Source organism: Leopardus geoffroyi, chromosome C2, assembly GCF_018350155.1.
Source record: "Leopardus geoffroyi isolate Oge1 chromosome C2, O.geoffroyi_Oge1_pat1.0, whole genome shotgun sequence".
Lineage (NCBI taxonomy): Eukaryota > Metazoa > Chordata > Mammalia > Carnivora > Felidae > Leopardus > Leopardus geoffroyi.
In genome coordinates this window covers 135,994,836-136,019,448 of record NC_059333.1, presented here as the reverse complement: position 1 = coordinate 136,019,448, position 24,613 = coordinate 135,994,836, and positions in this window count along the sequence as shown.

Genomic DNA, 24,613 nt, shown 5'->3' with positions numbered 1-24,613 from the left:
CAGGAACGACTGAATAAATCAGCTTGACACTAAAGTTTCAGCTTAAATTTGAAGATGTTAGTGGCTTCTCCTTATGAGCTCGTAGCAGTGAATGATTCACATTAATCACATTAGGTGATGGGTCCTTCCCCTATTTTTAGACAAATGCCAACTTCCTATAAATCTCATTTAACTAAAGGAAAGTAAAACACTTTCAAAGACAAAGGTAAATGCAGCTTATAACTGTGTCCCTGTTTGATAAGGGAATCCACATAGAACGTTTCATATTGTTTCTTTATCCTGGAATAGTACAATGCCAGGCCTTCGGTGCTTAGAGGCTGCACCTGAAGTATTCTTCCAATTCTGATTAAGGAATAATAGTTACTATGTATTAAGACGTAACTGTGTACTATGGGCTTAGCAGCAAGATAAGGTCTTTACAAACAATAGTTCAGTTAATCCTTATATCAACTTTGAAAAAAAAAAAAGCGACTGCATCTCAGAATGGCTGCACAACTTTACAATGCATAACCAGGAAGTGGTAAATTACGATTCAACCATTGTTTGAATGACTCCAAGACCTGTGCTCTTAACTACTAGGCGAGACTGCCTCCCACTTCCAACCTCGTCACCTTGATGAGAGAAGTTAAGATGTTCGTGATACCAAATTTGGTTACTGACAGCTCTCCTTCTCCCCCACCAACTTTCAACCTTTTCCTACTTCGGTAATTTTCCATTTATTCAATTCAGTTCAATAAATGGGAACATTTAATTGCCTTACATAAACATGGCGTTACCTTTCAATCCTTCTTCCAATTCTCCACATCTATTAGTTGATCGGCACTTTTCTATCTTCTAAAAGTCCCTTTCGGTTATCCCTCTCCCCCATTTGTTTGGGCACTCATTCATGCTACTTGTCATGTGAATGTTGAACTCCAAATCTTCCTGGATTTATGAGGCGGTTACCTCCTGATAAACCCATCACAAGTTGAAAATATCCTAAGTCAAGAATGCATTTAATACACTTAACCTACGGGGCGTCAGGACTCAGAATAGCCCACCTTTAATGTGCTCAGACACTTACATTAGTCTACAGTTGGGCGAAATCATCTCACACAAAGCCTATTGGATAATAAAAGTACTGACTATCTAATGTAATTTGTTGAATTCTGTACTGGAAGTGAAAAACCGAATGGTTGTAAGTGTATCAGTCGTTTACCCTCAGGGGTCCGTGGCTGACGGAGTTGCAGCTCACTGCCCCTGCCTGGTATCACCAGAGAGGATCATGCCCCATATCACAAATGCATTTCTACTGAGTGCATATCACTTTGGCACCATTGCAAAGTCAAAAAATCATTAAGTTGAGCCATTGTAAGTCAGGGGTCACATGTAGTTCCTGCTGAAGTTTCTCCGCAATGTTTCTTATTTTCCTCTGTAAGGAAAAGGTGTGAAAGACTGAAATGCATCAAATAAATAAGTTGCTGAGTGTCCTTATTGGCATCCTTCCAGGTTCTTTGTGCCCTTAATGTCTTTGACCTATTTAAAACCCTTTAATTGTAGCTAATAGCAATATAAATGGATCCAGTCTATACACATGCAAATGAATTCTGCTCCAAGAAGGGACAACTCTTCTCTCCCTGCTGGGGGGAAAAAAAGTCAGTTTTGGATGTATGTGTTCATTTCAGTAATCCTGATTGAGCTATTTTTGTATAGTACTTTGAATTCTCCTTTGAACCACTTGTAACATCTTATCGGTTCCCTCATTAATTAAGTTAAATTAATTAAATTAATTAAGTTAAATAAAATCTTTGATGTGTCCATTTTATATTTGTAGGAGAACGGTGGTTCTACCTTAAAAAAAAAAAAAAAAACCTTTAACACATAACACATATTAACTTGACTTTGCTATTTATCTTAATTTGAATTTCCCAGAAAGCTGAGCCTGAGGCATGGATTTGGTTGCAAGTATTTATCAGGAGGTGATCACAGAAAGCTACAATGATGATGCGAGAGAGCAAGACAGGCAGGAAGGGAAAGTCAGTCGGGGGTGCGTTACCAAGTTCCTTACCGCTGTGGGCTCTAGGAGTCAGTCCTGCTGGGGTACATCTGAACAACCACATAGAATATATACCTCCAAATTATCCCCCCAAAGGGCAAGAGATTGGAACATTTGTCTTCCAACCACTGTCTTCTATATGTTGAAGGTTGCCCTATTGGTATGAACTCTCTTGTCCTTCTTAGCTGTACTTTCCATGGCTTTGGAAAAATTTTAAGACAGAAGAGTGAAAAAACATTGCTGTGTGCACTAAGCTGACAGAAATGCGGAGCCAATCATCCCAACCACACGAAAATTGGTGGCTGAGGGGATGTGGTGCAGGGTACAAAAATCAGCTGCTACAGGACCCGTGCGATCTGTCTAAACTGAAGATCGTTATATTCTTCTTCACTTTAGAACGTTTAAGTGATTTGTTATTGCCTGTAGGATAAAATCCAAACACCCACATGGCCCTTCATGCTCTGACCTTGGCCTCCTCTCAGCCCTCTCCTCATACCCCAGCCTCCAGATCCACTCTGACACTTGCCGTTCCCCTGACACTCCTGTGACCTGGTACATATGTTTATGCTATTTCTTCCTCCTCCCTTCTAGCTGGCCCATCATTAGATGTCATTAGAAGTGCTTCGGGACTGCCCACCTTCCTCCCACTCCCCTACAAGATAGGACATTACCCTATGACAGTCTGCTGTGTTTCCTTTATCAGAGCATCAACTACACTGGATTCTCTTTGCCTCTTTTTTCTTTCATTACCCTGCGAGTTCTTTGATGGCAGAGACAATATTTTTTATCACCATATTTTTATCACATTATTTGTATCACCAATGCTCAATAACTTCTCCTCCGTAGCAGGTACTCAAAAACACTTTGTTAATTTCATTAGACACCTACCTGACACTTGTCTGTCCTGGCTATGACACACTGTAAAGACTTTTCACTAGTCAGGTTAGGGTAAGTCATGCTGCAGTAGCAAATGACTGGGAAGTCTCCGTGCTTCAAAACTCCCAAAGTTTATCTCCCACTAATGCTACACAGCAATCACATGTGGGCAGAGGGCCTCTGCTCATGATCGTTACTCAGGAACCCAGGCAGCCAAGGAGCCGTTATCTGGCACACTGCCGGTTGCTTTATACAAAGGAAAAGTGAGCTCTTGATAATTTTGCACTCGCAATTATATGCTGATTCCAAGAGTGACACAAATAACTTTTCTCAAAATTCATAGGCATAGGGAGAAGACAAAGGAAAAATGATCCCCAAAGGTGGCTCCTCCTTGGTTCCAGAAGGCTGGGTCACCTCTTCAGTTGCCGAAGGGCAGGTGACTACCCAGTGATGAGGGAGCAGGGTCTCTACTCCTATAGGCCTATAAGTAGATTATTTTAAAGGTTTAAAACAAACTGAGGGTTACTGAAAGGGTTGTGGGAGGGGCGATGGGCTAAATGGGCAAGGGGCACTAAGGAATCTACTCCCGAGATCATTGTTGCACTATATGCTAATTTGGATGTAAATAAAAAAAAAAAAATCTAATGGAATTCACCATGCTGATTTTAGGACTTTTTTGTACACTTTTTTTTTTTCCTTCTACTTTCTTCTTTGGGAATGGAAATGTCTATCCTGTGCCTATCCCAATATTGAATTTTGGAAGTAGATAACTTGTGCTCTGGTTTTATAGGTTCACAGATAAAGTGGAACTTTGTCTCAGGGTGAATGATATCCTGAATCTCACCCATATCTGATTTAGATGATATTTAGATGGTATTTTAGGCTTAGAATTAATGCTGGGATGGGTTAAGACTCTGGGGGATTTTGAGATGGGTGAATGTATTTCGCACGTGAGAAGGACATGCATTTTGAGGGATGAGAAGGTGGACTGTTATGGGTTGAATTTTGTCACTCCTAAACACATATGCTGATGTTCTAATTCCCAGTACCTCAGCATGTGGTTTTATTTAGAAATAAGGTCATTGAAAACATCTTGAATAATAACATAATGTCTTAATTTGGCCAAACCACTATCAAGGTTTTCTTCTAGGAGGTCTGGGTAATCAAGTCTTACATTTAAGTCTTCAATCCATTTCAAGTTAATGTTTGTGAGTGTTGTAATATAGGGGTCTAATTTCAAGTTTTGTATGTGGTCATTCACTTTTCCCGGCACCATTTTTTGAAGAGGCTCTCTTTTCCCCATTGAGTGTTCTTGTCTCCCTGTCAAACATTAGTCGGCCATAGATTCAGGAGTTTATTTTTGTAGCTTCTATTTTGTTCCATTGGTCTATGTGTCTATTATTTATGCCAGTACCATACTCCATACTGTTTTAATTACTAGAGCTTTATAGTGTAGTTTGAAATCAGGAAGTGTGATGCCTCAGCTTTGTTTGTCTCCTCAAAGTTACTTTTGGGTGTTTTGTGGTTCCATAAGAATTTTAAAGTTGTTTTTTCTATGTGAAAAATGCCACTGTAATTTTAATAAGGATTGCACTGACTCTATGGATGTCAACCGTTTTTCTTAAAAATCTCTCTTGCAACATAGAGTAACTGTGCACATTGACACAAAGCAAGACAGCCTTGGTCTGCACAGTTGTCTCAAAGCAAAGATTTTTGTTCTAAGGTCCCTTGCACATCTTCAAGGTTGTGTGCATATGTGAAGGTAGTGCTAGACTCAATGGGTGAGATCATTTCTATGACTTTCCTGGTCCTCCTGGTCTGTGAATTTCTGCTCTGCTGTTGTGGTACTTCCTTTTTCCAATCTCCATGTTTTCCATAGTACCTTTCTCTTTATTTCTTCTATCCCAGGTTCTGGTTCTCTTCCCTTCTGTCTCCTTCCTTCACCTTCCTGATAAATAGAATATACCATTTCAATCCAAACTTCTTTTCATCCACTTTCCTTGCACCCTCTCCACTTATTTGGGAAGAAATTTGTAGGAAAGTTCCATATAGACTATATATTTGACAAGAGGACTTCCCTTCAGTTCTTTTCACTCAGTGACATTTACCTGATGGGAGATGGGGTAGCAATCACAGTGGTGGCAATAGAAGTAGCAATGGTGATAGTAATGCATTACATGTCTGCAGACGGTGGAATGTTTTCCTAGCCCTGTAGAGTCTAGACTCACTTTCTTGTTAAATTCCATTCTCTGTACATTTTGGGAACAGCAATTCCCCTGCCCAAGTGTGATTATCTCTAGACTCTAGTATTTTAGATGAACTCGGTGTTTTAAAACCTCAAAATAAGTCTGTTGTCTATTTATCTGTCTGTCATCTATCGTTCTCTATATTTAATTTACAATGTGATGAGATAGAAAATAGTTAAGGAAAAACCTCCAATGAGAAAACAGAAGGCTCATCAAGCAGGAGAAACACTATTTTGGTGAGGAAAATATTTCCATATTATATTTTCAAGAGGTCGACATAAACAATAGTGAGTTAAAAAATATTTTTAAAATTATGCACAGTGTCACTTGCCAGTGTTGTGTTAATTAATGCAAATGTAGAACACGGCATCAGTTCTTGCTTGAATTCTATCAATGTACATCTGTACAGTAAATATGTTAGCGAATAACCCTAAGCCACTGTCAGAAGATTCTTTTCTCCACTGCTAAATTCTAGAAAATCATTGCCAGCACTCCAGGCATATTTTCATGCGCTCAGGGATATCCAAAAGGAGCCAACGGAAGCCTACAGAAGAGGTGTGTCACTTTCGCATTCTTCGTATGTGTAAATACTATTGTCCAAGAATAGGCAGAGAATAGAAAGAAAATCGACATTAGTTAATACCTCTTAAAGGAGTGCACTTTAGGCCAGTTATACAATTTAATGTGTATAAAATAGGTATTATTGAAATGTCTGCTAAGAGATCCTAGTTTTTCCAAAGTGGCTGAGAACAGAATAAGTGTGAATAGTTAAAACAAGGATAATGTCTTTTGTCAACATTCTATTAGTGTACCAGCCCACCATTCCATGACTGACATTTTTACCAGTTTAGAAGGATTTCAATATGGGCAGTCTTTTTTTTTTTTTTTTAGTGAACAGGAAACAAAAAATTAATGTCTAAATATTCAAAACCTCTTCCCCCCACACACTGTAAGGAGAAATCTATGTCTGCCAGCTTGGATCCTGAGTCTTTCTTGTAAAAAATCGTGAAAAGAATTGAAGGAAAGAATAGCAACTCACTGATAATTGCTTGAGTGATTGACGTTGGAAAAAGCAAGGGCTGGTGGCAGAAGAGAAATGAACATATCCAAATAGAAAAAAAAAAAAAGGAGTAGAGAAGACAAAAGCCTGTGTCGATTGGGCTGTACTGGCGGAAGGGGAATGCACTGAGTTTTTATAAAGAATATAAAGACTTAGGACCTAACTTACATAAAGGAAACAGCTGTCAAGGTATACGAACTTAAAAATATGATAATATCAAATGGTATCCTCTTTCCACACTTACAAGAGTTAAAAAGTATTAAATTGCTTTTCAGATGAAATGTTGGACTAATTGTAAAATGTCAGGTCTAAACTGGACCACAAAGTTAAACAGAATTTTGTGGTTATATATATATATATATATATATATATATATATATATAATCATAATATAATAATATAATAATATATTATAATATTATATTATAATATAATAATAATATTATATAAATATAATATATATATATATATCAATATAAATCGCATCCAAATTTCATGGGTCAGTCTTTGTTCATGATCTCAGAAAATTTCATATCCTTGACCCTGACTCACTGTAAAACAAGAAGAAAAAGAAATCCTTACATTTGCATTAAGATTTTTAAAACATGCAAAATTCCCATTCTGAAGAAGTCTTGGAAAATTATTGAACTTATAACAAACAAAACCTAAATCCATTACTGAGTTGGAATGAAGTGCGAGGAGTTCTGCAGATGCTCTCTTTAATGAAAAAATAATCACTAATAAAAATTGTCTTAAGAAAATAATACTTAAGGTTTCTGGAGGAAATTATCCTAAGGGCATGAAGCAAATGGTGAAATGTTTATTTAGGAAAATTTACTAAATCTCAGTGACAGTGAGAGTCTGACATTTGAACTACGAGTAGGTCCTCTCCCATTCTTCCTTCAATTTAGTATGATGGAAGCTTTAGTCCTGGTGGCAAAATCACAGCGTTCTATTTCTTCCTAGTGCTCGGGCTAGAACTAAGGTTTCTCTGCTGGAAAAACAGGACATCAGCATTTCTCCTCTCTCCCAAGCTCCAGCATCAGAAGCTCTACTCCAGTCAAGTGTGATACTGAGGTTTGAGGCTTCCTACTTCCACCCATCCCCATCTGTAAGGTGGAAGCTCTACCCAAGATGTAGTAGGTCAAGAATACTCGGCCCTGATTGGCCCGTGTCCTAGATTTACCTCCTTTAGTGCCCCATTTATAGACTAGGATTGTGATTCTGAGAGAAGCTGGCCATTTTTAATGCCCCAACCCTCCAGAACAAGGATACTGAGTTTCTTCCCAGGGAGAGAGGCAGATTGTAAGAGAAGAAAGTTTCATAGCTCTCTGTGACAAGATCAACTTTATTTGGAGCACAGCATAGAGAATTCCAAACCTAAGGGCACTATCAAAAACAAGGGAGATTTTGGTGATGAGAAACTAAAAGGAGTCCAGTAATTCCAAGATAGCAATAAAGAAAACAGCAGAAGTTTAACAGGGAACCAGGAAAAGAGATAGCTAAGAAGCTATCTCAAGGGTCTGAGCAGACTTCAGAGACAGGCCTCAAAGACTATCCCTGAAAAGAAGCCTATATTTAATTGGATAAGAAAATGTGACAACTTATGCCCTGGGGCATTGTTAAAAACAATAGAGCAATCAGCTAGCAATTAGCAAAGACTAACAACTTGGTGTGATGTCAATTCAGACAGACCAGCAAAAGGCTTAACACAAAAATCAGGCCTAGAAACAAATGAAGAAAACCTTGATAAGACCATTGTCATTCTGGGAGTGGAGGGAGGGAAGGATGAAGTCAGGATGGCTGTGTGCGTGTTCAAGGTTGCACTCTGTGAGAAGCAACACAAAAGGTTTCACACTATGGGGGAAATGAACTTCATAGATTCAGTTCAATCAAGTTATTAAATCAACAAAGGATCAAGCAAGCAACAATAACAACTCCTGAGGTTGAAGAATCAATAAGCAAAGTACCTACAATGTATTATCTAAAATATTTAAATAATATTTTTAAAATTTTCTCATAATAAAAAATTATGGGACATATAAATAAGCAGAAAATATGACCAATACACAGGTAAGAAAAACAGGCAACAGAAATAATCTGTGACCATGATCAGATGTCGGATTTAACAAAGATACCAAATTAACCATTATAAACATGTTTAAAAACTAAAGAATGATGCACCTCAATAATTAAAGAAAGGTATGTCTTACCATACCTTGATGAGATGATATTATCTCATCAAATATAAAATATCAATAGGTAGATTTTTTTTAAAAGAAGAACCAAATGGAATCTGTAAAATCACAGAGTCAAATAAATGAAGTGAAATATTCACAAGAGTTCATCAATAGATTGGAGCTAGCAAATGAGGGAATTAGAGAACCTGAAGACAGATCAGTAGAGAATATGCAATCTGAAAAAGAATAAAGAAAAATTAATAAAGGCCCAGAGACATATAATTTTAAGAACACTAACATAAACCTAATTGTAGTACCAGTAGAAAAGGAGGGAAAATAGCAACAAAAATATTTGAAGAAATAAAGGCTGAAGTCTTTCCAAATTTGATGAAAATCATTGATCTTCACATCAAAGAAGCTCAAGAAATTTTAAATAGGATAAATTAAAAGAGATCCACACCCAGGCACATCATGGTTAAAATGTTGAGAGATAAATACAGAGGAAATCTTGGAAACAGTAAGAGAAAAATGTTTCATCATTGTATAAGTAAAGCCCAAAGCATAACAGATGACTTCTCATCCAAAACAATGAATGCTGAAAGGCAATTTAGAGTGCTAAAAGTTAAAAAAAAAAAAAAAAAGTCAACTGAGAATCTTGTATCCAGCAAAACTATCTTTCAAAAGGATGAAGTGAAGACATTCCAAGATAAACAAAAACTGGGAGAATTTATTGCAAGAATATCTGCCTTAATGATGAGCACTGGGTGTTGTATGTTAGTGATGAATCACTGAATTCTACTCTGGAAACTAATATTGCACTGTATGTTAACTAACTAGAATTTAAATAAAAATTTGAAAAGAAAAATAAGGATATCTGCCTTACAAGAAATATTAAAGAAAATTCTTCAGACTGAAGGCAAGTGACTTGAAACAGTAATTTGAATATACATGAAAAAATATAAGAAATTACAGTAGAGATAATCATGTAGCATAAAATGATATGTATATAATTGTATTTGGGAGCATATAACATCTAGAAATGTAACATATTTGATAATTACAGTTCAGAGGAAGTAGGCAGCTACTTCCAATACAGCTATTGGAGCAAAAAATAACAGTGGATTATGATTAAAATCCATAGGAATAAATCAAGAGAACCAGAAAAGGTAATAAGAGGTTAATATAAATAAAGAAATAATGAAATACAGTAAAAATGTAGTAAAAATAGGGAAGGAGAGTTCTAAAAGTTCTCTATTTTACTAGAACTATTTCATTGCAAATTTGAAATCAATTCTGGTAATGGAACAGAATTGAGAGTCTAGAAATAAACTTTTACATATATGGTGAATTGATTTTCTATGAGGGTGCTAAGATAATTCAATAGGAAAAGACTAATCTTTATAACACGCAGTACTGGAACAACTGAATATCCATATGCAAAAGAATGAAGTTGGATCCTTTCCTCACACCATACCCAAAATTAACTCAAAATGAATTATAGTCCTAAGTGTAAGAGATAAAACCATACAACTCTTAGAAGAAAACAGGAATAAATTTTTATAATCTTGGGTTAGGCAAATCTTTCTTAGATGTAATACCATAAATACAAGTTTAGAGGAAAGATTGATAAATTAGACTTCATCAAAAAAAAAAAAAAAAAACTTCTGTGTTTCAAAGGGCATCAAGAAAGTGCTAAGATACCACACAGAATGGGAAGAAATATTTGCAAGTCATATATCTGATACTTGTCTCCAGAAATAGGAAAAAAATATTAAAACTCAACAACAAAAAGCAATTTAAAGATAGACAATGAAGGGCACCTGGGTGGCTCAGCTGGTTAAGCATCCAACTCTTGATTTTGGCTCAGGTTGTGATCTGACAGTTGATGGGTTCAATCCCTGCATGGGGCTCCCAGGTGACAGTACAGAGCCTGCTTGGGATTCTCTCTCTCCCTCCTTCTGCCCCTCCTCTGCTTGAGCTTGCTCTCTCTCTGTCTCTCTCTCTCTCTCAAAATAAATAAACTTGAAAAAATGGACAAAGAATATGAATAAACATTTATTCAAGAAGGCAAATAATGATAAATAAACATGGTAAAATGTGCTAAACATCATTATTCTTTAGAGAAATACAGATAAAAACCACAATGAGATACCACTTCACATACCAAATGACCAAAATAAAAAAGGTAGACAATTACAAGTGTGGAATAATTAAAACATTCATAAAACTCATAAAACACCACTGCTTGGTATATACCTTTGAGAAATGAAAACATATGTCCACACAAAGCTTGTACATACATTCTCATAGTAGCATCATAACTGAAAAGTAGAAACAACACAAATGTCCATCAAATAATAAATGGACAAGAAAATGTGGTAAAGTCATACTATAAAATATTATTTGGTGGTAAAAAGGAATGAAGCACTAATACATGCTACAAGTTGGATGAATCTTGAAAATATTAAGCAGTGAAAGAATATGGTCATAAAAGACTACATATCGTATGATCCCATTTGTATGAAATATCCAGAATAGACAATTCTATAGATACAGAGAACAGATTAGTACTTGGTCAGGATTAGGAGAAGAGGGAAATGGAGAGTGACTGTTAATAGGTATTTGGATATCTTTTGAAGGATGGTGGGAATATTTAAAAATTACATTGTGGTGAATGTTCGCCTTAAATGTGTGAATTGCATGATACGTGAATTATATCTAACTCAGTGGGTGAATCGCATGATATGTGAATTATACGTAAATCAAAACTGTTAAAATTGTATCGCCAAAATTCTGTCAATATTCATTCCTATCCCATGAGGAGATGAGAGCTCAGAAATGGAAAGTGGTTGCTCAAACCATGTAAGCAAAAAGGTGCAGAGATTAAATTTGAAATCCACCTCCATTTTGGTCAAAAGCTATTGTTCTTTCCATCTTACCAAACTGTGGGTAAAGGTGTTGAGATAAAAAAATTTTAGAAAACAGTTGGGGGACTGAAGCAGTTTCATACTATTTATTAAAGCAAACACAAAAAAATCTTCTCAAATATTACATTCAAAAGGCATTTACTAAATGTAACTTTGTGTTGGGCCTATTTCTGAGTGTGCTGTAAATTCAAACAAAACATACCCTCTGATTTCTATGAGGGTAGAGTAATGTAGAAGACATAATGCAAAAATATGCCACGATAAAGTTATACTCTGGGAAAATATAGAGAAGAGAGTTTGGAATCAAGTATGAGGTTTTGGAGGTGACGTTTGAGCCAACTCTCAGAGCGTACACAGGGTTTTAGGTAGATTATAAGGGTACAACTCCAATTGTGGAGTCTTTGCCAGTCAATACATAGTACTGTTTTCTTCCTTCCCAGAGTTTGGATTCAATCGATACGCAGACCCAAGAGTTGAAAGACTGAAATTAAAATATCTTAATTACTGACAAAACTATTTGGAAAACAAGATTTAAGTCTGTGTCCACGTGGTTTTGTTAGGTGTTCAACCCTAAAACTACATAAAATTACCAACAAAAGATGCATTGTATATTGCTGTGTAACAAACCCCAAAACTTTTTGTGTTAAAACAATGATCGATTACTTCTGGTGATTCTGTGGGTCGACTGAACAGTTTTTCTCTTCCGTGGGGTGTTGTTTGGAGTCACTCATAGGGCTGCATTCAGGTGGCAGGGAGGTTGAGCTGGATGGTTGAAGAGAGCTCTCTCGCGTGTCTGAACCCTGAGATGCTGGGAGTTGGCTGTGGTACTTTGGTTCCCCTGTGCATGGCTCCTTACTTCATGGGTTGATTCTTTCCCACATCCTTGTTCTCTCTGGAGCAAGGCAGCCTGGACTTCCCTGCAGCATGGCAACCAGATTCCAAGAGAAGGGTAATGGAAGCTACACTTCCCCGTATTCTGTTGGCATAGATACATCAGAAGGCCTGCCTGGATTTAAGAGTTGGTTAATAGATTTCAATTCTTGATGAGAGAATAAACAAGCATGTCCAGAAAGAGGAGGAAGTGTTGGCAATCTTTTTTTTTCTTTTTTCTTTTTAAAAGGAGATCCAAAACAGACTTACACACCCAGTCATCGGTAGAGCTGAAGACTATCGGGCCTCTCTTATCCTGGGATACTGATTTCGTGGCAGAGAGCAGACAGGTATCTTCTACAGGCAAGTAGATTCAGAATAGAAGAGGAAAAAAGGCACTGCTCCGGGAACTCCCAATTCCTTCTCCCAAACTCACCAGTCGGATGAGTGCTTCTTCCCTGAGGTAAGAATGAGTAAGAAAGTGGAGAGGATCCTAGTGTTTCTCACGTAGAGCCCCCTCCATATGGAAGCATGAGGGAATAATGGATTTTCTTTTTCTGAGATTATTTCAGCCGCACCTCAGCTACCTTGCCTAACTCCTGGTGGAGGTCTTTGAGCGATGCCTGCTTTTCTTCTTCTAAAAGGTTTAGGTACTTTTAAGTTTGCGCACATACTCGTGAAACCTGAAGAAGGTTATTTTAATGACAGATGGGAGCAGGGCCCATGTTGTAGAGGGTGGATATCAATTAAGGATACAGAAAGCCCAGTCATGACCAGGTCAGGTCATAGCACCTAGACTCCTCCCATCATGCTGTATGATTCCACCACCTAATTAATGAGGCAGATTCTGGAATCTGTTGATGATCACTCTTAATGAGTACATACAGTAGGGCAGGATGCTTCCATTTAGATATGCTAATGAATGTAATTACAATTTTATTCCAGCTTCTCTCCAAAGCAACTGGGGTTTCACAACCTGGAAAAAAAATAGTGATAGACCAGGGGTATCAGAAATAGGCTTTCTCCCTGAGGTAATTCACCTGCCACAGGAACCCTCATGCAAAATAAATAAATAAAATATAAAAAAAAAAAAAATCACCATTTGGTGCAGAATAGAGAAGGCTTCTTGTCCTCATTTTGGAATCCCACTGGGCCTAGAACGCTCTATGCTCAAGGACTCTCAAAGTTGTTTGTTCTTTTGTTTGTTATTCCTTCCTTTGAGTTTATTTTTAGTGGTTGTTGCTTATAAGAACAATGAATTTGAAAGGATGTTAGTAGTGATTTAAGATATAAAGATATTATATCCAGCTGTGTGAGTAACTACCTGCAGTTGGAAGTTATAACAACCAAAGTTGAGATAAAGAGTGGATTCAGATTTTGTGGAGTCCAACATTTTTATAATCTGGGATACCCTCTTTAAGAAAAAGAATTCCGATTTAGAGTGTAAAATTAGGTACTGGGCCTTAGATGGGGTCGATGTAATTGGGGAACCTTAAAGCTTAAATTTCATTGGTTTCATGATAAATGTATCTCTGTTGGGAAGCAAAATCTTATTAAAAACCATAGACGTCCCAATCATTTATATTAAGTTTTGTATAAACACGAGCAGAATATTTCTTATCTTCAGCATATGTATTTTGTAGCAGACAAAAAGAATTATGGAGAATACACTGGGGTTACAGGTGTATTAGTTTACAAAGGCTGCCATAACAAAATACCACAAACTAGGGAGCTGAAACAATAGAAATTTCTTGCTCACAGTTCTAGAGGCCAGGAGTCCAAGATCAGGGTGTTGACGGAGCAGATTTCTTCTGAGGGCTGTGAGAGAGAATCTCTTCCTTGCCTCCTGACCAGCTTCTGGGTTTCCTGGCAACCTTTAGTATTCCTTGCCTTATAGATGCATCACCCTGATTTCTGCCTTCATTTTCCCATGGTGTTCTTCCTGTGTGCTTGTCTGTTTCTCTCCTAACTTTGCAGCCTTTTTAAGGACACAGTTATATTGTATTAGGACCCACCCTAATAACCTCATTTTAACTTGATCCCCTGCAAAGATCCAATTTCCAAGTAAGGTCACATTCACAGGTAACTGGGGGTTAGGACTTCAATATCTTTTGGGGGGGGACACAATTCAATCCATGGTGAGAGGGGACATGATATTAATACATGGACTATCATTTGAAATTCAGTGTCCTTGGGTGAAAATGCTCTGACCTGTCCCTTATATCCTTCCTATTCTAATAGGTAGAAACATGCTCAGAAAATGCTGGAATTTATCATTTTATCAACATAAAAAAACGAACTTGTAAAAGGACTATAAGTTAATTCCTTCCATTATGTGCTTAGAAAACTAAGGGTCCTTCAAAATACTGTGGAGACATCATCGTAGAGACACCATTTCGAGCCCATCTTGTCTGCCCTCCAGATCCAAGCTCACCTTTCTCCTCTGCCCTCTGTCTGGAAAGGCATAGTTTATAGAAAATGTCAACCAGGTCCTCAAGTCCTGTGACTTCAGGCTGGGTTCAGCATGTGGAGCCCTCCAGGTGGAGATGGGAAAGAGGTAATAGGGTAAGATCTGGGAATGTATCTCCCCCAGATCCTTGCTGTGAACTCACTTCTGGTTTTGTCTCTCAGATGAATCTACTGTTGTTGTTTTTTAAGGCCTCCCACTGTGCAACTTTCCCTCCAGGTCCTGGGACTTCTTCCTCCCCTTTGGACCGTGGATGATAATAGCTCAGCTTTTCTAAGTCCTGGATGATGGCTCTTTGCCCTGTGCCCTGTTACATCCACATGTTTGTAAACAAACAAACAAACAAACAAACAAACATCCTTACAGAATTGGTCTCTTTTAATAGAATATATCTATTTTGTATGGGGACCCTGACTGATACATTCCCAATCTCCATCCTCCTCTATCTTTCAAGTGTGTTGGATTTAATTCTATTTATCTAGGATATCATACTTTATTGTTTTCTATATAAACAATGATATATGCCAGCCTGACTCTCCTACTAGGCTAAGAGGGATGAACTATCAAGTTAGATACTGTAGGGACACCGTTAGTAACAATGATATCCAACCCTTCAATGTGGAATTCATATGTCCAATTATAATAACTCAATCTAGAATCTGTTTAAATCTGCCCCCCACGTTCCGCCCCTGTTTCTGGCAATTGACCTCCAGAAGCAGCCAAGCCAGTGGCACTTAAGTTCATTTCAGGATAGTAAGTCTTCCCTGTACCGTACATTGTCAAAATAAAGTAAATGAAAAGACATAATCCTAGTGAGAAAAAAGGTACAGGCTTAGGAAACGTTAACTCCATTCTATATGCTTAGTTGTACAAGAAATATTACCCTTTTTTTTCCCATAAATCAGCCCATATCATAGTTTTGGAAAGAAATTGAACTTTAGCTGTTTTCCATGTTCCACTTGTGGAATTTTACAGTGACTGGGTGTTTGAAGGGAATGCTGTAGAACCAGTCATGAGTCATTTGTCCACAGAGATACTGCCATGGCCCCCACTGTCCTGGGAGCTCTGTTTTATCTCCTTTAGGTTTGAGGCCCTGAAATCTTTCTTTGAGGTTTCCTCTGCTCCCCCAGGCCTACACATACCTGATAAACCATTTTCTTTCTGAAATCCTTCTCACTATCAGGCCATGAAGAAGTTCTATTTCATCTTTTCTCTCTTCCCTTTTGAATCTCTAACCTTCAGCCAAAGGCAAATCTTCCCCTCAGTATTTTTTTACGATGACATCTTGTCTCTAGTTGAGTCCTTTTTCTTCAGCTGTTGACAAATCTGCTAAAGTCCCCCAAAGTCTTAGCAGGATGGAACAGTAAAGCCAAAGAGAGTTAGGTCTTCAGCTTTGATCATAGGAGCAGAGGAACAAGGAGGAGATAAAGTGTGAAAAAACGCCCCCCGTGGTGATCAGCATTTCAAAATATTATCCTACCATAATATCAGCCATTGAGTTCGGGAGATAAGCTTGTGGCTATGATGAGGGAAATGAAACAGGAGTCTGGACTGAGTGAGATTAGGACTGGGTTAAGAAGTAGCTGCAGGCAGAGGAGGTGGGGTAGTTGAGAATCCTAGCTCTTATCCGAATCACGTTACCTCTAGGCTTTTTAAATGGTCGATTCTACAGGGACTGACTTTCCTTTAGACAAACAAGGACCTTCTTAAGGAGAGACGTGACCACACATAAGTTAGAGGATGCGATGTGGCTGTGTCACCCTTCCATGATCATTTGTATCAAAGTGCCTGATTAACAGGGTGGCAACCCGTGATGTATAGCTCGTCAGATTACCCAGAGCTTGCCCAATAACCGGAAATTGACTCCCCACCTGTCAAAAGCATGTGTGGAAAAGGTGCTGCCATATACCCCTGGAGAAATCCCCTACATGTTGGCTGGGTGACTCTTTCTTACCTGCATCTGTGTGATGTACTTGCTGCTAATATTGCCTTACTTTGTCCACTTTTGCCTAGCTATCCTTTATTTATTTATTTATTTATTTATTTATTTTTAAAATTTTTTAACATTTATTCATTTTTGAGAGTGAGTGAGACAGAGCATGAGCCGGGGAGGGCCAGAGAGAGAGGGAGACACAGAATCCGAAGCAGGCTCCAGGCTCCAAACTGTCAGCACAGGGCCTGACGCAGGGCTCGAACTCATGGACTGCGAGATCATGACCCGAGCCAAAGTCAGACACTCAACCGGCTGAGCCACCCAGGCACCCCTGCCTAGCTATCCTGTGTTGTCTAAAGTTGCAGCTTAGTGATTCTGTGTCACTTCTTTTACTCACCAAACATGAAGATTCATCAAATGGGACTTCCTTCATCTTCTCCTTTTATTCAGTAGCCCAGGAATTCAGCATCTCTAGATCAGTGATTCTCAAACTTGAGTGTGCAGCCATTACCTTGAGGGCTTGTCCATACAGATTGGTAGGCTCCACCCCCAGAATTTCTGATTCAGTGAGTCTGGGGTGAAACTCGGGAATATTCCTTTCTAACACATTCCCAGGTGATGCTGATGCTTCTGTCCTCAGGCAATGCTGGTCTAGCAATGCCAGAATACAATGTTTACCTTTTGAAATGGGACCCTTAGTCCTGCTCTCCTAAAAACGAAGTGTTTCAATGACAAAGGGATCATTCTACTCTCCTCTGGTCAAAGTGACTTTTTTTTTTTTTTTTTTTTTTTCTAGACTGTGTGCTTTGATACAAAGTCAACTGGGAGAATGTAAGAATTTTATTCTCTAGATTCACTTTTAGGTGAGGCCTATACAATACTATGTGAATTATCTATTTACTAAATATTAAGCAAGTGTCCGCTTTCCTCGGTAGGTATTGTGAGTATATGAAAATGAGGCATCCTGTGTGTTATATGAAGGAGATAATACTGTGTAATCAAAAGTATGCAACTCAGCTGAAGCTACATTTCTAAGAATTCTGTTCCTTGTATGATTCTGGCCAGGGCTGGTCACAACAGAACTTTGTACAAGATGCAGAAGCAGCAGCCATTAGACTGTAAGTTCACTGGAGGGCAACATGTTCTGTCGTAGCTTATGCGTGTTATCCCTGATCTCATGGCTCACCTCTTAGGCCTGGGCAGCAGCCAGGCCATGGCTCCTCCAGTGCAGCTTCTCTGAGACCTGGGCCAGGTGTAAGTATAACCACAAGGTACAAGGTGCTGGCGCTCCCTGCAGATTGCCCAGCTCACTGGGGTTGGGGGCAGTAAGACACAGATATGGGTTCCGATTTGTCACTGTGGAAACCATTTCTTTTCCTTGGGCTTTCAGTTTGTTCTTGCTTTCCCCCACTTTATATAATATTTTCTTAGCACTATTAGTCTTGATCACCTACAATGACTTTCAACCCCATGGGGCAAAGAGCAACCAATTTCCCATGGACTCTTTATCAGTTCTCACAGTTATGTAAGGCCTCATCTCTACCATAAATCCATTATTCTACAACATCTGGAGTGGTTCTGCTTCTCTATCTAATCCTGACTGGTAGAGACACCATTTACATGGTGCTTTTTGAGGTTTTGTAATGCGCAACCTATACAACTATATTTGTTAGCCCTGTTCTAATACTGATGACCTGAATGACCTTGATCAACCTATGGAACTTCATTTAGTTTCAATTTGCTCATATATAAACTGGCAATAGCAATAAGCAATTCAAAGTATTATTCTGAGGATTAAATGAGCTAAGATGTGCAAAATGCCCTGACCATTCTAACTTAATGTAGTAATCCCATTCCTCAGTTATCCTCAATACCTTTATTGGGTTTCAATCTCTACGTATCACTTCCCACTTTCTAAATAGTCATATTTATTTCTTTTTTACTGTTTATGACCTATGTTCCTCCACGAGGATATAAACCATATGAGGGAATGTGCTTTGTACACCTGGTTTATTTTTGTAGTCCCAATGCTTGGCCCCAGAACTAATATGATGGATGGCTGGATCAGAGAAGGAGGGAATATACATGGATGAACGGCTAAATGAATTAATGAAAGAAATATCTAGAAAAGTAGCTAGTTCATGGTGAGAATTCAATGTACAGCAGTCTTATTTTAAGAATTTGTAAATTGGTAATGGAAATGTGCCCACTATTAGCCACAATATCCAATAGATTGAGACACATGCCATAAAAACGGTAGTATATAATTTGAGAACACAAGGAAACCATATTTAGTTAAGCAATAAACCAAAATGTTATGGATAAAGAGACAGTTTGGGTGGGGCCTTAAATTATGGGCAAAATTTTAACTGGAGAAGATTAGATGGGAGAGTGGGAGGAAGAAAAGAGGAAAAAACCCAGGTGTAAGACAAAGCATAGGATTTGTTGGAATAGTAGGTAGCCTTTTTTCCTGGAATATAAAGTTAAGTTAGTAACAAGAAATTTATAGAAGGTAAATAGGATAAATAGGAAGGGAAATGAGGACTAAATCATGGAAGCCTCTTAATTACTCTCTAATTACTTAAAACTTTGCTTTGTTGAACAGCGTTTCACTCAATGTGTGCTCCACAGGGCACTAACACCAGCTATTCAAGATGCCCTAGGGAAAAAAAAAGGTGTTCCTGGTCAAGTACCATATCCTTTATCTTCCTTTTGGAATATTACCAGTACCTTAGTATATTTAAGGCTCAGGGAAGTGCTGCAGTAAAGAAATCTTATTTAAGTTTTGTTAAGCTGGTGGTTCCCATATTGACTGGTGGAAAATTGTCTGTGCAAAATGCACATTGATATTGAGTGGAAATAGCATCCAGTGGACAAATGTTGAATACTCTACCAAGGTCCTGTGCTAGTTGTCAAGGAAACACAAGGATGAGTATTGTACATTCCCTACCACAAGTAATGTGCACATTGTACCTTCCCTACCACAAGAGCTGTGCAGTGAACAGTGAATAAAGCACAAGGTTTGTGGCAAGAGTTGGAGAACAATATAATCAGAATAGGCCATAGATATATTCATCTTGAAATGGGAAATAATAAGCTTGAGTGTTGGGGGGAATAAATACAGAGAAACCAGTTGTGAAGCCTCTATAATTGTCCAGAAAGGAGGCAATGAAACTTTGGACTAGGGGTTAACAGTTGAATGTGCTTCACCATCTCTTTTCCCCACTCTTGGGGATGTAGGCCAGGCTCAGCTAGAAATCGCATTAGACCCAGAGGCAGGGCGGGGCTACACTGTGGGAAATTTTCAAGTTCTGAGGGCATTTGTCAGAAGGTCAGAGCTGAGAGAAAGAATGAAAACTATGTGATCAAGAGGGCTAGAAGAGAAGACCCCAATGGAAGATGAGGTGATGCAAAATAAAAAGTGGGTCAAGGAAATAGAACCAGGAAGAATGAGAAGTCACCAAGAGGGCAAGGGAGAGATGGTCCCAGAGAGCTCAGGAGATGTACAGGTGCCATTAGGACTGGAGTTCAGCTTTGTGGCCAAAGCCAGGTTAATTTAAAGGTGCAAATGGTAGGAAACAGACGGAAAGGCATTGGAGAGGGAGCATCCTGTAATTTGGAGGCTGATTAAGGTGGAGACAGGCACAGTTTTATAAAGAATATGGGCTTTTGTCAGGTGTATAATTTGTATTCATTGCTCTTCTCCTTAGGGAAAGATAGAAATTTTGCTAAGTGGATATGGAAATGGGGTTGGATAAGGAAAGTTGTCTGGGCTTTCTGGCAATGTAGAAACTAGGCCTCTGGGAAGAAAAGCAGCCCATTTCTCTATATTTACTTGAGACCCCAGTGGCTATGTATACTTGTCATCCACAAGCAAAGAACTTCAGCTGCCATCAACGGTGATTTCCTTGAATGTGCTGTGTGTGCGAACCCATAGATTCTGGCTCAGTACTAGTATGTAGTATGAATTCAATAAATATTTGATGAGTGAATAAGAGAGGGAAGGAAGGAAAGAAGGGAGGAAAGGTGAACCTGCCTAAGTTCAGAAAAACGTATAAAGGTTATTTAACAACATGAGAATCTCTGATCAAACCAAAGTGCATTTATGAAAAAGCCTAATGACATGGACATGCTCTGACAGATTTTCTCTGACTTTTTGAGGTGCCAAATCAGAACCAGGGTATCTCTCAGATGCCTTCTAATTCTTTGCCTTTGTCAATATAATGTTAACAAAAGGCGATCTGGTATTTGCATGAGTGAGTCAACTTTCAAAGACTACCGTCCCGTGTATTTGCTGTGAATGGTAGAAGCCATTTGAACATGCACACTAAAGCACATCTATTTAGAAACATAAATAATCAGAACATGGAGCAAAGTAGAGGAGATTTGTCACCTGATAAGTTGAACAGTATTGAGAAAAAGATGGGTTTTTGAGGTCTAGAATTGGTCCATGATATTTTTACAGTTCAAAATTTTTGTCTACATAGACACAACAAAGGTGTCCTTCCAGCAGTCCGATTTTAAAAGCAAAAGGAAGAAGAATTCTTCTTTGCTGTTAACATTTGCCTAATGGATAGTGTCAGCTGACATTAGGAAAAGTTGGCCAGGTATAGTTAGGCTAGACTGAATTCTTTGGGGGAGGAGAAGGAAAACTGGATTATTCTGGTATGAAAGTCATTTAAATATCCATAATAAATAAAGTAATGAGATTTTCAGAGAATCACTTAAGCAGAAAAAAAAAATGGCATAAACTTACCTAATCTAAAGCAGAATAAGGGTTCTTCAAAAGTTTTCGCTTTTAACGTGTTGAACAGCAATTTCACGTTTCTTTTCTGATAAAAAATAAAAGAGCTATCTTTTCTGGTTTTGTGTGTGAAATCTAAATATTGTTTTGCTATTTGTATAAACTTACTGCTGATATTTAACGTTGTGAACCTGCATAGCATCGCACATTAAATGGATATTGATCTAACATTAGAAATAAAAAACAATACCCATTAAATTAATCAATAAAGATTTAATTCCTGATGAACTCAGCAGCCTAGGGTGGGGTATTTGTTTGCTTCTCTCTTTTCCAAGCAAACGCTTTCACGTTATAGGAAATAATCCAACATTTAAAAGATTATACTGGGGGAAAAACAGCACTGGTGAAAGCTGCAGTTTGTAATTGCAAAGTTAATTATCTTCCTAAACCATCAGTTGTCGCTTAGAGAGACCAGATTCTTGCAGACTCTCCAGGGACTGCCTTTATTTCATTCCTAATGGCTTGGGACCCACCATTTTGCTGTCTCTGAACATTTGGTCACTGAATGCACCATTTATGGAGTATTGTTTAATTAAGGACAAATTAAGAGAACTGTGCACAGAATTTAATTTCATAGACTCTGTAAATTCTTTTAAAGAGGATACTAACTATAGGCATGATAAGTTTTCATTATCCATTGCTTCTATAAGGTATTGACAATTTATTGTTTGCAACAGTTCCAAGTTTTGTTTACTCTTCAGGGGATTTTGTTGGCACTGTACTTTTTGTGCTTCACAGAAACCCTATGGAGGCATCCGACTCTTCATTAACCCCTTCAGTTCTGAATCAACCCAGAAGCGGAAACGCACATGTCTGAAAGGTTGCATTTGATCTTTGTAAAGGCTAGGGGTTTATGGTAAGGGCCAAATGAAAACAGATATCATTAAAACATGTGCTCAGTGTTCTAGATCTTGGGATATAAAACATCTCAGGTGGGTAGTCATTCATTCATTCTTTCATTTGACAAATATTTGCTGGGTGCCTGCTATGCACCAGAAAATATTCTAATGGAGAATGCATGATTTACTAAGAAGTAGAGGACTTCTGAAGTATTTTGGTTTCAAAATTTTTTAGAATAAATTATCACCAGACTCCTCACTGCTTCCTTTGAAAAGCCAAGTGCAAATAATAAGTTTGCCTACTGGCACTCTGATAGAATAATTTTGTGTTAGACATAAAGTAAATTTCAGAGATTTTATTGTCCAAACTTCCATATATTACTGATGAATAAACTAAGTCACAGGAGGTTCTTTTACTTGTCCAAATCCATTCAACACATTAATATCAACTACCAGATACTTGAATTCTCAAATATAAAATTATTGATAAATATCGTTATTTAAGAAATTGTTATGAATAGTGTCTTAATTAAATAGTTAAAAATATCTGTGATGTTAGGACTATTGTATTTCCACGTGACAGAAGCTCACTCAAACTCTCTTAAGCCAATGGGACATTTATTATAAGGGAGTAAAAACTTCAGAACAAACTGAAACCTGGAATTTGATCATCAGGACTCTTTACAGTCTTATAGTTGTGCCCCTCTGGGCATCTTCTTCTTTCTTTTCTTCCTCTGCAGATATTTCTAATTTTTTCTCCTGTCCACTTGGAAAACATGGCTGCCAATAGCTCTTGATTTACAGTTTGTAGTCTAACAACTCAGAGACATATTGTCTCCTTCTGTTCTAATTCAAAATTCCCAGGAAGGCACTCATTGGAGAAACTTGCAGCCAGGAACCTTACTGAATCAATACATTATGGCCAAAATAGGAACGATCTCTTGGGGACATTGTGATCAACTCTTTCTGTGACAGAAGTTCAAGTACAGATTAAGTAACTAGTGTGGGAGTTTGTAGTAGTGGACATGTAGTTGGGGGGGGGGTGGCTATGCATATTAATTTTGAGCCTGGCTGCTCTTGCTCAAATCACCCGAATTCTCATTCTAAGAACTGGAAATAATTCAAATTCTCTTCAACAACGAGACAGCGAAACAAATTGTGTGTTTTTAAATAATGAAATACTACACCGCGATAGAAAATTAATGAACTGCAGCTACCCACAATAACGTGTATCAATTTCACAAACAAAATAATTTCGAGTGAAAAGGGCCACAAACCAAAATGAAAAGTACGATCCCCTTTATGAAACATTTAAAAATAGACACAGCTAGTGTTTAGTAATTCATACTTAAGTAGCAAAGCCGTAAATAAAAGCAAGAAAAAATTTACTGAATAATCAGGATTCTCTTTGGGGAAGAATGATAAAATGGTTACTGAGAGGGCCCGTGAAAAGGGTTTTGGGGACTGGCCATGTTTTATTTCTGGAGCGACATGGGTATTCCCTTTGTGAGAATTCACTGAGCTGCATGTTTATGTGTTATGCACTTTTTATACGGGAATTATGATACACAATGCAAAATTAGCCAATATTTCTAAAAGGGGGCCCTGGCCCTGCACGCTCAGAGTTATCTCCAGAGAGTAAGAGGAACAACAGAACTCCCACAAAATTGCGTGGCTCTAATTATAGAGGAGCCTTAGGTCCTACACCTACTCTAGCTGTCCAGGTGATATCAAGCCTCATCAGAGCACGTTCTTGCTACCATAGATCAGGGACTTAGAGAAGGGATATGTGCACTGCTTCCTACGTGGATTGGTCTGGGCAGCCCTGCAGAGGCCTCTTACGCCTCTGGTCATGGGGGGGTGGGCACCAAATCATCATCCCAACCCTTGGTCCTTAGGGTTCACTAGATCTGCAGACCCCTCTGGTTTCCCCCAAGCCAGGGACTTTTGTTTTTAGACCGAGGAGTACCCCTGCCTCCAACTCTAAACTCTTCAGTGGATATAAGCTTTTGAAGGAAATACCCAGGAAGTATACTGCAAACATCCCTAGTCATCAAAGCGCAGAATCTGGGACCTATTTGAATTGGAGATAAGCAAAGAGAAAAATGCAGGCAAAACAACAGTAACAACAGAAAAATTACCATTGAAATTACTAATTTAACGTCCACAAATGAGTCTTTTCACCTATTTGCCATTTAAAGTAGTTAGAATTGGCTAAGAGCAACAAAAGACACAATCGCGGAAACAAGTAAAAAGTTATTTTTATTTTTTTAGTTTATAGTAAATTACAGAAGAAGACAGTTAGTTACTAGCATGGGTATAGCAGTTGTACATTGTCAGGGCCAATGACTCTTAAATATATTATCTCTTTCCATG